Below are 14308 nucleotides of genomic sequence, written 5' to 3' on the forward strand. Positions count from 1 at the left end.
CAAGCACCAAAATCTCTGTGGCTTAACACATAAGAATTTATTCTAACTTTCATTCACTCAAAGTCTTCTGTGGGCCTGGGAGTTCTCCCCAGAAGCTCCCATCCAGGAGCTGACTCAAGGATTCAGTGTAATTTCTCCTTATGTCCCCACATTCTCAACACATGGCTTCCAAGAAGGAGGACAATGAAGACTGCACAGGGGTTTTCCCCTGTCTCATCACAGAAACATCACACATGTGCAGAAACTCATGGTCTTTTAGCTAAAACTAGTCCCATGGCCCACCACAGGGGTTACCCATAGTGATGGTGAGCATCAAATTAATGCTGTTACAAATAGACCAGGGGCCCCAAATTCAATGCCTTTCAGAGGCCAGGAAGGTAACAGACATGCGAGGCTGTCCCACATAATAAAGAGCACAAAATTTTACACAACTTGAGTTTACTCATTTTCAAAAAACATTTGTCTTCATAAAATTCTAAGTTTAATGAACTTCTCCGAAACATAGTCAGGCAATTCTGGGACAAGAAGAACTTGCTAACACAACAATGTCTCCTCATTCACCTCCAACTCCAGGCTCATCACCCAAACTAAGCAGTTGCTGGGATGAAGAGTTAGGCAAATCAGGGGAGTAGAAGCCAGAGAACAAAGTGGTGTTCCCTAGCCTCCAGGGCCCTGTGAGTGAAGGATCAGCAAAATAAAGTCCCCAGGAAGGATCCAAAAGGAACAGTGCCCGGGAAGAACTCGCCAATCTATTAGCTGTAAAGTGATACCTCATTGCCATTTCAGCTTAGTTTATTTATCTTAGTGTTTCTTTTTAAAATATGTTTGTGAGACATTTGCGTATGTTACTTTCCCATGCCCATTTTTCTGCTGTCTTGATTTGCTTTGTTTTATCATATTGCCAAAATCAAAAATGAACAATAGGGAAATTTTTCAGAAAAGCATATTCCCATATGTTGGGAATATGTTCCCAACATTGCTGTTAAATATACATTTTTGTCGCCTTTTTGGAAAGTAATCTGACAAAGCCTATTAATTTAAAAATACAACTGCCCTTCTACCTAGCAATCCTATTACTAGCAATATATCATAGAGGAATCAAATACTAGTTTATAAATCTATATGGAAAGGGCTATTTACACATAAATTTTTCAGAGTTGCAAGGAAATTTGAAAACCAAATGAATGTTTTAGAGTTGGATTCATTATGGTTAAATAAATCATGGTATATCCACAATGGAATAATATGCAGCCCTAAAACAAATACATTAGAGCTGCCCCAGTTGACATGAGGATTTCCATAAGATACAGATTAACAAGAACAGTAAGAAAAGTGATCTTATTTTTGCAAAGCCATGGCCAAAAACCATACATATATTGGTATTGCAACACAAAGAATGTTGAATTTACCATTTGATCCAGCAACTCCACTTCTGAGTATATACCCAAAGGAAATTTAAAAAAGGTTATCAAAGAGATATATGCACTCTCATGTTTATTGCAGCATGATACATGAAAGAAAAGGTTTGGAAACAACCTGTGTCCATCAATGGATGAATGGATAAAGATATGGTTTGGCTAACAACATACTCAGTGGTGAAAAACTGAAAGCTATCCCTCTAAAATCAGGAACAAGATAAGGATGTCCACTCTTGACACTCTTATTCAACATAGTGTTGAAAGTTCTAGCCAGAGTAATTCAGCAAGAAAAATAAATAAATAAAGGCATCCAAATTGGAAAAGAAGAAGTAAAACTGCTACTATTTGTAAATGACATGATTTATAGAAAACCCTAAAGACTCCACAAAAGCTGTTAGAAATAATAAATGGATACAGTAAATTTTCAGGGTAAAAAATCAACACACAAAAATCTGTTGCATTTCTCTATGGTAACAATGAGCTAGAAGAAAGAGAACATAAGAAAATAATCTCATTTACAATCACAAGTAAAAGGATAAAATACCTAGGAATAAATTTAACTAAGGAGGTGAAAGATCTGTACACTGAAAACTATAAGAGAATGGTGAAAGAAAATGAAGAAGACACAAATAAATGGAAAGATATTCCATGCTCATAGGTTGGAAGAATTAACATGATTTAAATGTCCATTATTATCTAAAGCAATCTATAGATTCAATGCAATCCCTACCAAAATCCCAAGGACATTTTTCACAGAAATAGAACAAAAAACTCTAAGATTTATATGGAATACAAAATACTCTGAAGAGCCAAAGCAATCCTGAGAAAAAAACAACAAAGCTAAGAGTGCCACACTCCCTGATTTCAAACTATATTACAAAGCTATAATAATCAAAACAGCATGGTATTGGCAGAAAAAACAGATACATAGATCAATGGAACAGAATTAAGAGACCAGAAATAAACCCACACATACATGGACAAATAATTTATGACAAAGAGGCAGGAACATATAATGGAGAAAGGAGAGTGTCTTCAATAAATGGTGCTGGGAAAACTGAACAGCAACTTTTTCATGCAAAAAAAATGAAACTAGACCACTATCTCACATCATACACAAAAATCAACTTGAAATGGATTAAAGACTTGAATGTAAGACCTGAAACCATAAAACTCCCATAAGAAAACAGGCAGTATGCTCTTTGACACCAGTCTTAGCAATAGCTTTCTGGATATATCTCCTTAGGGAAAGGAAACAAAGGCAAAAATAAACAAATGGCACTACATAAAACTAAAAATCTTCTGCACACAAAAGAAAACCATCAACAAAACAAAAATACAGCTTAGTGAATGAGAGAAGATATTTTCAGATTATATATCCAATAAGGGGTTCATGTCCAAGATATATAAAGAATTCATACAATTCAACAACAAAATAACCAAACAACCTGATTTTAAAAGTGGGCAGAGGAGTTGAATAGACTTTTTCCAAAGAAGACATACAGGTGGCCAACAGGCACATGAAAAGATGTTCAACATCACTAAGTATTAGGGAAATGCCGATCAAAATCACAATGAAATATCTCCTTGTGCCCATTAGAATGGCTATCAGAAAAGCAAGAAATAACAAATGTTGGTGAGGATGTGGAGAAAAGAGAACCTTCATACACTGTTGCTGGGAATGTAAATTGTTGCAGCCAGTATAAATTGTTGCAGTATGGGGATTCCTAAAAAAATTAACCATAGAACTACCATATCATCCAGCTGTTCCATTTCTGGGTATTTATCCAAAGAATAAAAACATTAATTTGAAAAGATATATGCACCCCTATGTTCATTGCAGTATTATTTACAGTAGCCAAGATATGGAAACAACCTAAGTGCCCATTAATGGATGAATGGATAAAGAAGATGTGGTAATACATACAATGGAATACAACTCAGCCATGAAAAATATGAAATCTTGCCATTTGGGAAAACATGGATGGGCCTTGAGGGTACTATGCTAAGTGAAATAGGTCAGACGGAGAAAGTCAAATACCTTATGATTACACTCATACATAGAATATAAACAATAAATAAACAAAAACCAAAAATAAATGAACAAAACAAACCAAACAAAAACAAGCAGGTAGATACAGAGAACAGAGTAGCGGTTACCAGAGAGGAAGGGGTCAGGGGAGGGCAACATGGGTAAAGGGGATCAACCATACAGTGATGAATGAAAACTAAATTTTTAGTGCTAGCACTGTACAGTGTATCAAGAAGTAGAAATATAAAGTTATACACATGAAACTGACATAGTGTTATACACCAATGGTACCTCAATTAAAAATTCTAATAATTAAAAAATGAACTTGTATATATTTACAATGGAATATTATTCAGCCATGAGATAAGGAAATTCTGCCATTTGTGACAATGTGGATGGGGCTTGAGAGCATTATACTTAGTGAGATAAGTCAGACAGAGGGAGACAAATCCTCCATGATATCGCTTACAAGTAGAATCTAAAAAAGTTGAACTCATAAAAAAAGAGTAAAATGGTGGTTACCAGGGACTGGAGGGTGGGGAAATAAAAGAAATGTTGTTTTAGGTAAAAATGTGCAACTACTAGATGAATAAGTCCTGGAGATCTAATGTATAGTATAGCTATTATGGGCAACAGAATTATATCATAAACAACAAACTTGTTAAGAGATTAGACCTTAATTATTCCCAACACAAAAATGAAATGGTAATTATGTGATTTCTTTTTTAACATCTTTATTGGAGTATAATTGCTTTACAATGTTGTGTTAGTTTCTGCTGTGTAACAAAGTGAATCAGCTATACGAATACATATATCCCCATATCCCCTCCTTCTTGCATCTCCCTCTTATCCTCCCTATCCCACCCCTCTAGGTGGACACAAAGCACCGAGCTGATCTCCCTGTACTATGCGGCTGCTTCCAACTAGCTATCTATTTTACATTTGGTAGTGTATATATGTCCATGCCACTCTCTCACTTTGTCCTAGCTTACCCTTCCCCCTCCCCATGTCCTCAAGTCCATTCTCTATGTCTGTGTCTTTATTCCTGTCCTGCCCTTAGGTTCTTCAGAACCTTTTTTTTTAGATTCTATATATATGTTTTAGCATACAGTATTTGTTTTCTCTTTCTGACTTACTTCACTCTAGGCCCATCCACCTGACTACAAATAACTCAATTTCATTTCTTTTTATGGCTGACTAATATTCCATTGTATATATGTACCACTTCTTCTTTATTGATTCATCTGTGGATGGACATTTAGATTGCTTCCATGTCCTGGCTATTGTAAATAGAGCTGCAATGAATATTGTGGTACATGTCTCTTTTTGAATTATGGTTTTCTTAGGGTATATGCCCAGTAGTGGGATTGCTGGATCATATGGTAGTTCTATATTTAGTTTTTTAAGGAACCTCCATACTGTTCTCCATGGTGGCTGTATCAATTTACATTCCCACCAAAAGTGCAAGAGGGTTCCCTTTTCTCCTCACCCTCTCCAGCATTTATTGTTTGTAGATTTTTTTGATGATGGCCATTCTGACCAGTGTGAGGTGATACCTCACTGTAGTTTTGATTTTCATTTCTCTAATGATTAGTGATGCTGAGCATCCTTTCATGTGTTTGTTGGCAATCTGTATATATTCTCTGGAGAAATGTCTGTTTAGGTCTTCTGCCAATTTTTGGTTTGGGTTGTTTGTTTTTTTGATACTGAGTTGCATGAGCTACCTGTAAAATTTGGAGATTAATCCTTTGTCAGTTGCTTCATTTGCAAATGTTTTCTCCCATTCTGAGGGTTGTCTTTTCATCTTGTTTATGGTTTCGTTTGCTGTGCAAAAGCTCTTAAGTTTCATTAGGTCCCATTTGTTTATTTTTGTTTTTATTTCCATTTCTCTAGGAGGTGGGTCAAAAAGGATCTTGCTGTGATTTGTCATAGAGTGTTCTGCCTATGTTTTCCTCTAAGAGTTTTAAGTGTCTGACTTTACATTTAGGTCTTTAATCCATTTTGAGTTTATATTTGTATATGGTGTTAGGGACTATTCTAATTTCATTCTTTTACATGTAGCTGTTCAGTTTTCCCAGCACCATTTATTGAAGAGGCTGTCTTTTCTCCATTGTATATTCTTGCCTACTTTATCAAAGATAAGGTGACCATATGTGCGTGGGTTTATCTCTCGGCTTTCTATCCTGTTCCATTGATCTATATTTCTGTTTTTGTGCCAGTACCATACTGTCTTGATTACTGCTGCTTTGCAGTATAGTCTGAAGTCAGGGAGCCTGATTCCTCCAGCTTCGTTTTTGTTTCTCAAGATTGCTTTGGCTATTTGGGGTCTTTGGTGTTTCCATACAAATTGTGAAATTTTTGTTCTAGTTCTGTGCAAATGCCATTGGTAGTTTAATAGGGATTGCATTGAATCTGTAGATTGCTTTGGGTAGTATAGTCATTTTCCCATTGTTGATTCTTCCAATCCAAGAACATGATATATCTCTCCATCTGTTTGTATCATCTTTAATTTCTTTCATCAGTGTCTTATACTTTTCAGCATACAGGTGTTTTGTCTCCTTAGGTAGGTTTATTCCTAGGTATTTTATTCTTTTTGTTGCAATGGTAAATGGGAGTGTTTCCATAATTTCTCTTTCAGATTTCTCATCATTAGTGTATAGGAATGAAAGAGATTTCTGTGCATTAATTTTGCATCCTGCTATTTTACCAAATTCATTGATTAGCTCTAGAAGTTTTCTGTAGCTTCTTTAGGATTCTCTATATATAGTGTCATGTCATCTGCAAATAGTGACAGCTTTACTTCTTCTTTTCCAATTTGGATTCCTTTTATTTTTTTTTTCTTCTCTGATTGCTGTGGCTTAAACTTCCAAAACTATGTTGAATAATAGTGGTGAGAGTGGACAACTTTGTCCTGTTCCTGATCTTAGTGGAAACGGTTTCAGTTTTTCACCATTGAGAACGATATTGGCTGTGGGTTTGTCATATATGGCCTTTATTATGTTAATGTAAGTTCCCTCTATGCCTACTTTCTGGAGGGTTTTTATCATAAATAGGTGATGAATGTTGCCAAAAGCTTTTTCTGCATCTATTGAGATATCATATGGTTTCTCTCCTTCAATTTGTTTATATGGTTTATCACATTGATTGGTTTGCATATATTGAAGAATCCTTGCAGTCCTGGGATAAACCCCACTTGATCATGGTGTATGATCCTTTTAATGCTGTTGGATTCTGTTTGCTAATATTTTGTTGAGAACTTTTGTATCTATGTTCATCAGTGATGTTGGCCTGTAGTTTTCTTTTTTTGTGACATCTTTGTCTGGTTTTGGTATCAGGGTGATGGTGGCCTCGTAGAATGAGTTTGGGAGTGTTCCTCCCTCTGGAAGTGTTTGAGAAGGATAGGTGTTAGCTCTTCTCTGTTTGATAGACTTCACCTGTGAAGCCATCTGGTCCTGGGCTTTTGTTTGTTGGAAGATTTTTAATCACAGTCTCATTTTTAGTGGTTGTGATTCGCCTGTTTATATTTTCTATTTCTTTCTGTTTCAGTCTCAGAAGGTTGTGCTTTTCTACGAATTTGTCCATTTCTTCCAGGTTGTCCATTTTACTGGCATAGAGTTGCTTGCAGTTATCTCTCATGATCCTCTGTATTTCTGCAGTGTCAGTTGTTACTTCTCCTTTTTCATTTCTAATTCTATTGATTTGAGTCTTTTCCCTTTTTTTCTTAATGACTCTGGCTAATCAATTTTGTTTATCTTCTCAAAGAACCAACTTTTAATTTTATTGATCTTTGCTACAGTTTCCTTCATTTCTTTTTCATTTATATCTGCTCTGACCTTTATGATTTCTTTCCTTCTGCTAACTTTGGGGTTTTTTTTTTGCTCTTCATTCTCTAATTGCTTTAGGTGTAAGATTAGGTTGTTTATTTGAGATGTTTCTTGTTTCTTGAGGTAGGATTGTATTGCTATAAACTTCCCTCTCAGAACTGTTTTTGCTGCATCCCATAGGCCTTTGGGGTCATTGTGCTTTCATTGTCATTTATTTCTAGGTATTATTTGATTTCTTCAGTGATCTCTTGGTTATTAAGTAGTGTATTGTTTAGCCTCCAAGTGTTTGTATTTTTTACAGAATTTTCCTGTAATTGATATCTAGGTTCATAGCATTGTGGTTGGAAAAGATGCTTGATACAATTTCAATTTTCTGAAATGTACCAAGGCTTGATTTGTGATCCAGGATATGATCTATCCTGGAGGATGTTCCAGGAGGACTTGAGAAGAAAGTGTATTCTGTTGTTTTTGTCCTATAAATATCAATTAAGTCCATCTTGTTTAATGTATCATTTAAAGCTTGTGTTTCCTTATTTATTTTCATTTTGGATGATCTGTCCATTGGTGAAAATGGGGTGTTAAAGTCCCCTACTATGATTTTGTTACTGTTGATTTCCCCTTTTATGGCTGTTAGCATTTGCCTCATGTACTGAGGTGCTCCTATGTTGGGTGCATAAATATTTACAACTGTTATATCTTCTTCTTGGATTGATCCCTTGATCATTGTGTAGTGTCCTTCTTTGTCTCTTGTAATAGTCTTTATCTTAACGTCTATTTTGTCTGATATGAGAGTTGCTAGTCCAGCTTTCTTTTGATTTCCATTTGCATGGAATACCTTTTTCCCTCCCCGCACTTTTAGTCTGTATGTGTCCCTAGATCTGAAGTGGGTCTCTTGTAGACAGCATATATACAGGTCTTGTTTTTGTATCCATTCAGCCAGTCTATGTCTTTTGGTTGGAGCCTTTAATCCATTTACATTTAAGATAACTATCAACATGTATGTTCCTAATACCATTTTCATAACTGTTTTGGGTTTGTTATTGTAGGTCTTTTCCTTCTCTTGTATTTCCTGCCTAGAGAAGTTCCTTTAGCATTTGTTGTGAAGCTCGTTTGGTGGTTCTGAATTCTCTTAGCTTTTGGTTGTCTGTAAAGGTTTTAATTTCTCCATTGAATCTGAATCTGATCCTTGCTGGGTAGAGTAATCTTGGTTGTAGGTTTTTCCCTTTCATCACCTTAAATATGTCCTGCCACTCCCGTCTGGCTTACAGAGTTTCTGCTGAAAGATCAGCTGTTAACCTTATGGGGATTCCCTTGTATGTTATTTGATGTTTTTCCCTTACTGCTTTTAATATTTTTTCTTTGTATTTAATTTTTGATAGTTTGATGTTTCTCCTTGGATTTATCCTGTATAGGACTCTCTGAGCTTCCTGGACTTGATTGACTATTTCCTTTCCCATATTATTGAAGTTTTCAACTATAATCTCTTCAAATATTTTCTCAGTCCCTTTCTTTCTCTCTTCTTCTTCTGGGACCCCTATAACTTGAACGTTGGTGAGTTTGATGTTGTCCCGGAGGTCTCTGAGACTTTCCTCAATTCTTTTCATTCTTTTTTCTTTATTCTGCTCTATGGTAGTTATATCCACTATTTTATCTTCCAGGTCACTTATCCATTCTTCTGCCTCAGTTATTCTGCTCTTGATTCCTTCTAGAGCATTTTTAAGTTCATTCAGTGTGTTGTTCATCATTGGTTGTTTGCTCTTTAGTTCTTCTAGGTCCTTGTTAAACGTTTCTTGTATTTTCTATATTCTATTTCCAAGATTTTGGATCATCTTTACTATCATTACTCTGAATCCTTTTTCAGGTAGACTGCCTATTTCCTCTTCATTTGTTTGGTCTGGTGGGTTTTTACCTTGCTCCTTCATTTGCTGTGTATTTCTCTGTCTTCTCATTTTGCTTAACTTACTGTCTTTGGGATCTCCTTTTGGCAGGCTGCAGGTTTGTAGTTCCCGTTGTTTTTGGTGTCTGCCCTCAGTGGCTAAGTTTGGTTCAGTGGGTTGTGTAGGCTTCATAGGGAGGGGACTGGTACCTGTGTTCTAGTGGATGAGGCTGGATCTTGTCTTTCTGGTGGGCAGGACCATGTCCGGTGGTGTGTTTTGGGGTGTCTGTGACCTTATTACGATTTTAGGCAATGTCTCTGCTAATGGGTGAGGTTGTGTTCCTGCCTTGCTAATTGTTTGGCATAGAGGGTCCAGCACTGTAGCTTCCTGGTGGTTGAGTGGAGCTGGGTCTTAGCATTGATATGGAGATCTCTGGGAGAACTTCTGCTCTTTGACATTACATGGAGCCAGGAGGTCTCTGGTGGACCAATGTCCTGAACTTCGCTCTCTCACCCCAGAGGCACAGGCCTGACACCAGCTGGAGGACCAAGACCCTGTCAGCCACATGGCTCAGAAGAAAAGGGAGAAATAAAATAAAATAATTAAAATAAAAAAAATTGAAAATAAAAAAATTGAAAAAGTAATAAAAAAGAAAGGACAGACAGAAATCTGGGATAAATGGTAAAAGAAAAACTATACAGACAAAATCACAGAAAGAAGCATACACATACACACAAAAAGAGAAAAAGGAATATATATATATATATATATATATATATACCTATATTTAAAAAAAAAAGAAGACAGCAACCAAATCAATAAACAAATCTACCAATGTTAATAAACTCTAAACACTAAACTAAGATAAACATAAAACCAGGAACAAATTAGATGCAGAAAGCCAACCCCAAGTCTACAGTTGCTCCCAAAGTCCACCTCCTCAATTTGGGATGATTCGTTGTCTTTTCAGGTATTCCACAGATGCAGGGTACGTCAAGTTGATTGTGGAGATTTAATCCGCTGCTTCTGAGGCTTCTGGGAGAGACTTCCCTTTCTCTTCTTTGTTCGCACAGCTTCGGGCCTCAGCTTCAGATTTGGCCCCGCCTCTGCATGTAGGTCGCCTGAGGGCGTCTGTTCCTCGCTCAGACAAGACGGGGTTAAAGGAGCCGCTGATTCGGGGGCACCGGCTCACTCAGGCCAGGGGGAGGGAGGGGCATGGAGTGCGGGGCGAGCCTGCGGCGGCAGAGCCCACCGTGACATTACACCAGCCTGAGGCGCGCCGTGCATTCTCCCCGGGGAAGTTGTCCCTGGATCCCGGGACCCTGGCAGTGGCGGGCTGCACAGGCTCCCGGGAGGGGAGGTGTGGATAGTGACCTGTGCTCACACACAGGTTTCTTGGTGGCGGCAGCAGCAGCCTTAGCGTCTCTTGCCCACGTCTGGGGTCCGCACTGATAGCCGCGGCTCGCGCTTGTCTCTGGAGCTCCTCTAAGTGGCGCTCTGAACCCCCTCTCCTCGTGCCCCAGGATGCAAAGAGGCAAGAAAAAGTCTCTTGCCTCTTTGGCAGGTCCAGACTTTTCCCCAGACTCCCTCCCGGCTAGCCGTGGCGCACTAGCCCCCTTCAGGCTGTGTTCACGCCGCCCACCCCAGTCCTCTTCCTGCGCTCCGACCAAAGCCCGGGCCTCAGCTCCCAGCCCCCACCCGCCCCGGCGGGTGAGCAGACAAGCCTCTCGGGCTGGTGAGTGCTGGTCGGCACCAATCATCTGTGCGGGAATCTCTCTGCTTTGCCCCCCGCACCCCTGTTGCTGCGCTCTCCTCCAAGGCTCCGAAGCGTCCCCCCTCCGCCACCTGCAGTCTCTGCCCGCAAAGGGGTTTCCTAGTGTGTGGAAACCTTTCCTCCTTCACGGCTCCCTCCCACTGGTGCAGGTCCCGTCTCTATTCTTTGTCTCTGTTTTTTTCTTTTACCCTACCCAAGTACGTGGGGAGTTTCTTGCCTTTTGGGAGGTCTGAGGTCTTCTGCCAGCGTTCAGTAGGTGTTCTGTAGGAGTTGTTCCACATGTAGATGTATTTCTGATGTATTTGTGGGGAGGAAGGTGATCTCCGCGTCGTACTCCTCTGCCATCTTTAAGGTCTCCCTCAACTATGTGACTTTTTAGAGGTGCTAGTTAAGGCTATTGTGGCAATCATAGAGCAATATACAAATGTATCAAATCAAAATGCTGTGGACACAATGTTATTTGCCAAATACATTACAATTAAAAAAAAGCTTACTCCCTTCTATGCGTACTTTATAACTAATGATGCCCCTTCCCAGTATTTGTGAACCAAACCGCGTTATTGATAGGATGTCAATATTAAAGATTACCATTTGCATTAATGTGTCAGGCACTATGATGGATGATTTACTTAAACCTTTGCAATAATCCTTCAAGGTAGAAATTATTATCCACATTTTACAGGAAAATTCAGGATTTATAAAGGGTAAGTAACTTTCCCAAAGTCATGAGACAGAACTGAGTAAGAGAAACTGCATTCTTTACGACATTAGAAGTTTCCCATGTAAATAAGTATACCTTAACGTCAAATAATAATTAGCCTTAAGATATAACCCTAAAATGTACATAGGCAAATATGCAAAATAGATTACCCAAAAGTGGTTAAAATTTAGAGCTGGAGTCAGATAGAAACAAGTCCAAATCCTGGTACCATCGCTTAGTAACAGTGTTGCTTTGGCAAAGTTATTTCATTTCTGAAGCTTCAGTATCTCATTTGTAAAATGATAATATTGGAACCTACTTCACTATCTTATAGGGTTGTGGAGAGAATTAAGTGAGAAATATGTATAAAATGCTCAGTCAGTATAGGACTTGGAACCTATGCATACAATAAATGTTAGAAATTATAATTTTTATCATTATAGTCACTAAAATACAGAGATATTGGGAGTGGTGAAATGTATTAAAATGTGTTTATTATCAAAATAACTAACGTTAAGATCTTTCATTTCTTATAAACTGACATATGAGATACTCAGAAAAAATAGTAACATTATCTTTATTTTCTTCTCCACCTTGGTGTTAATGCATCCAATTCTCTTTTCTTTTTCTTTTGTTAATTATCAGTTGTTAAGAAATGTTCTCCTTTCTTCTTTTTCTAGAGCTCCAAGAAAAATATTCTGATTACTTTGTCACAGGGACCTATTCTCATATTAGCAATTTAACTCTTCCTGGATAGGTAAGGGTTTTTTGTTATAATTCACTTTTATTTTAAAAATGCTTCAGTTAACTTTTACTGCTTTTCTCATTATTTGCTATGAGAATATCCCTAAAAGTAGGTGGAGTGCTACAAACTCTTTTAAAACTCTTGAATATATTGCCATAATGCTTTCCAGAAAGAGTGAGGGTGAAATTCCCAAGGCATTATATGAGAATGACCCCTTCCCTGCACCACTGCCAATAATATCTTAGAAATAAAAATTCTTTTTAATTTGATAGGTGAAAACATAGCACTTTGTTATTTTAACTTGTATTTTTTTCAATATTAGTAAGATTGATTTTTTTCATAGTTTTGTTGTCTTTGAACTTATTTGTGAATTATCCAATCAAGTTCTTTTGTACTTTTCTACTTGGATTTAGTGATTTTTATGTTGAGATTTATCACAGCACTTTACACATTGCTCATATTTTCTTTAACAGGTGGTAGGTGTTTTAAAAGTAGGCAAATGTGTAATATGATGATAGCTGTACAAAAAGTTTGAATGAACAAAAATTAGAAGTATCTGTGCCAATGCACATAAATTCAACAAACATTTATGTGTGTCTACCACGAGGAAGGTGCTGTAATGCCCCATTCAGTATAAAACACATTCTCTGCTCTCAAGAGGCATCTAATCCAGTTGAAGATTCAAAACAGAATAGAATAAAGAGCTATAAGAGATGTGATTTGAAAAATAATTAATGATCAAGTAAGCAAGGCCTACTTCAGGGTAGGGAATGATCATTGCGATTTGTGTGTCAGGTAGGTTGTACTAACAGGTAAGGTGGGACTTGGGTAGTTTTTTTTTTTTTTCTTTTTTTAAATTAAACATTCTTGACCAAAACTTTAATTTACAACTTAATATACAATATGATGTCTGTAACTTCTTGAAATTCTCACCTGGCTCTTGGAAAGAGTTGAGTCTACATTTTCAGTCTTCATCATCAGGAAAGATCCCTAATTCTTCATCCGTCCACTGGGAAGGATCTGGATATGGAAAATGACCCAGCATGTTATCTGAGTCATGCCAAAAGCGCCAGAGAATCCAGAACCACATGGTTGCACTGAAGAACTCTGCCTTGATCACCTGGGATCTGGTCAGCTGGGGAAACTGCCTGTACTGGAGCTCGATATGCACACCTCCACCAGCATGACGGACTCCAGCGCCTCCAGCCGCCCGCGCGCGCGCGCGGCCCCTGAAGAAGTGGCCTCCAACGCGCGCTAAAGGCGCTAGATGCGTCAAAGCCGACATGCCAGCCCACGTTCGGTCAGCAATCCCCAGGCCGCACCGCCGCTTCACGTCACTTCCTATGGCGCCCCTCCCAGTGACGTCAGTCGGACTTGGGTAGTTTTGATGAAAGGAAGAAATGGGAACAAAGCAAATAAGCAGGTATATCATTTTGAGGATGTCATGAGATAAAAGTAGAGATCAGGATTCCTATGCTTTTCTAGGAAACTATGAGTAGAAACCTCTGTCATGGAGGAAAAGACCTTTAAGATCTATCTAAAGAGTTTAAGTTTTAATAAGCTTTCATCATTGTTGCAAATATGAGGCCTGGTTTTAGCACTAACTTGGTATCAGCTATCATAAAGGTTTATCTGAAAAGTTTCAAAAATAAGACCTACTTTATTATTTCACTGCTCTTTAGACCTATTCTCAGATGAAAGATTCCCTCTCAATTCAATGGGACATTTGGGGTCCAAATGTAAAGCTGACTTCTATTACGGTATCCAGTAGTAATCATACCAGTTTATTTGCAGTGGCAAAGATAAGAAACCCTAATGCAGAATGGCTTGAATAAGTAGGGGAATATTTTTCTCACACGACAAGAAATCTGAAGATGAGGGAAGCTTTTGGCAGTGGTTTAGAGGCCCAGCTGTTCCAGGACCAGTACGTCTCTGATT

General features: G+C 38.1%; 1 pseudogene; it reads right to left on the reverse strand.

The window, feature by feature from the left end:
• Positions 1 to 13241: 13241 nt before the first annotated feature.
• LOC132422248 (NADH dehydrogenase [ubiquinone] 1 beta subcomplex subunit 2, mitochondrial pseudogene) lies at positions 13242 to 13655 on the reverse strand (annotated as a pseudogene).
• Between the last annotated feature and the right edge of the window lie 653 nt (positions 13656 to 14308).

This window comes from Delphinus delphis, chromosome 3 (assembly GCF_949987515.2).
Source record: "Delphinus delphis chromosome 3, mDelDel1.2, whole genome shotgun sequence".
NCBI lineage: Eukaryota > Metazoa > Chordata > Mammalia > Artiodactyla > Delphinidae > Delphinus > Delphinus delphis.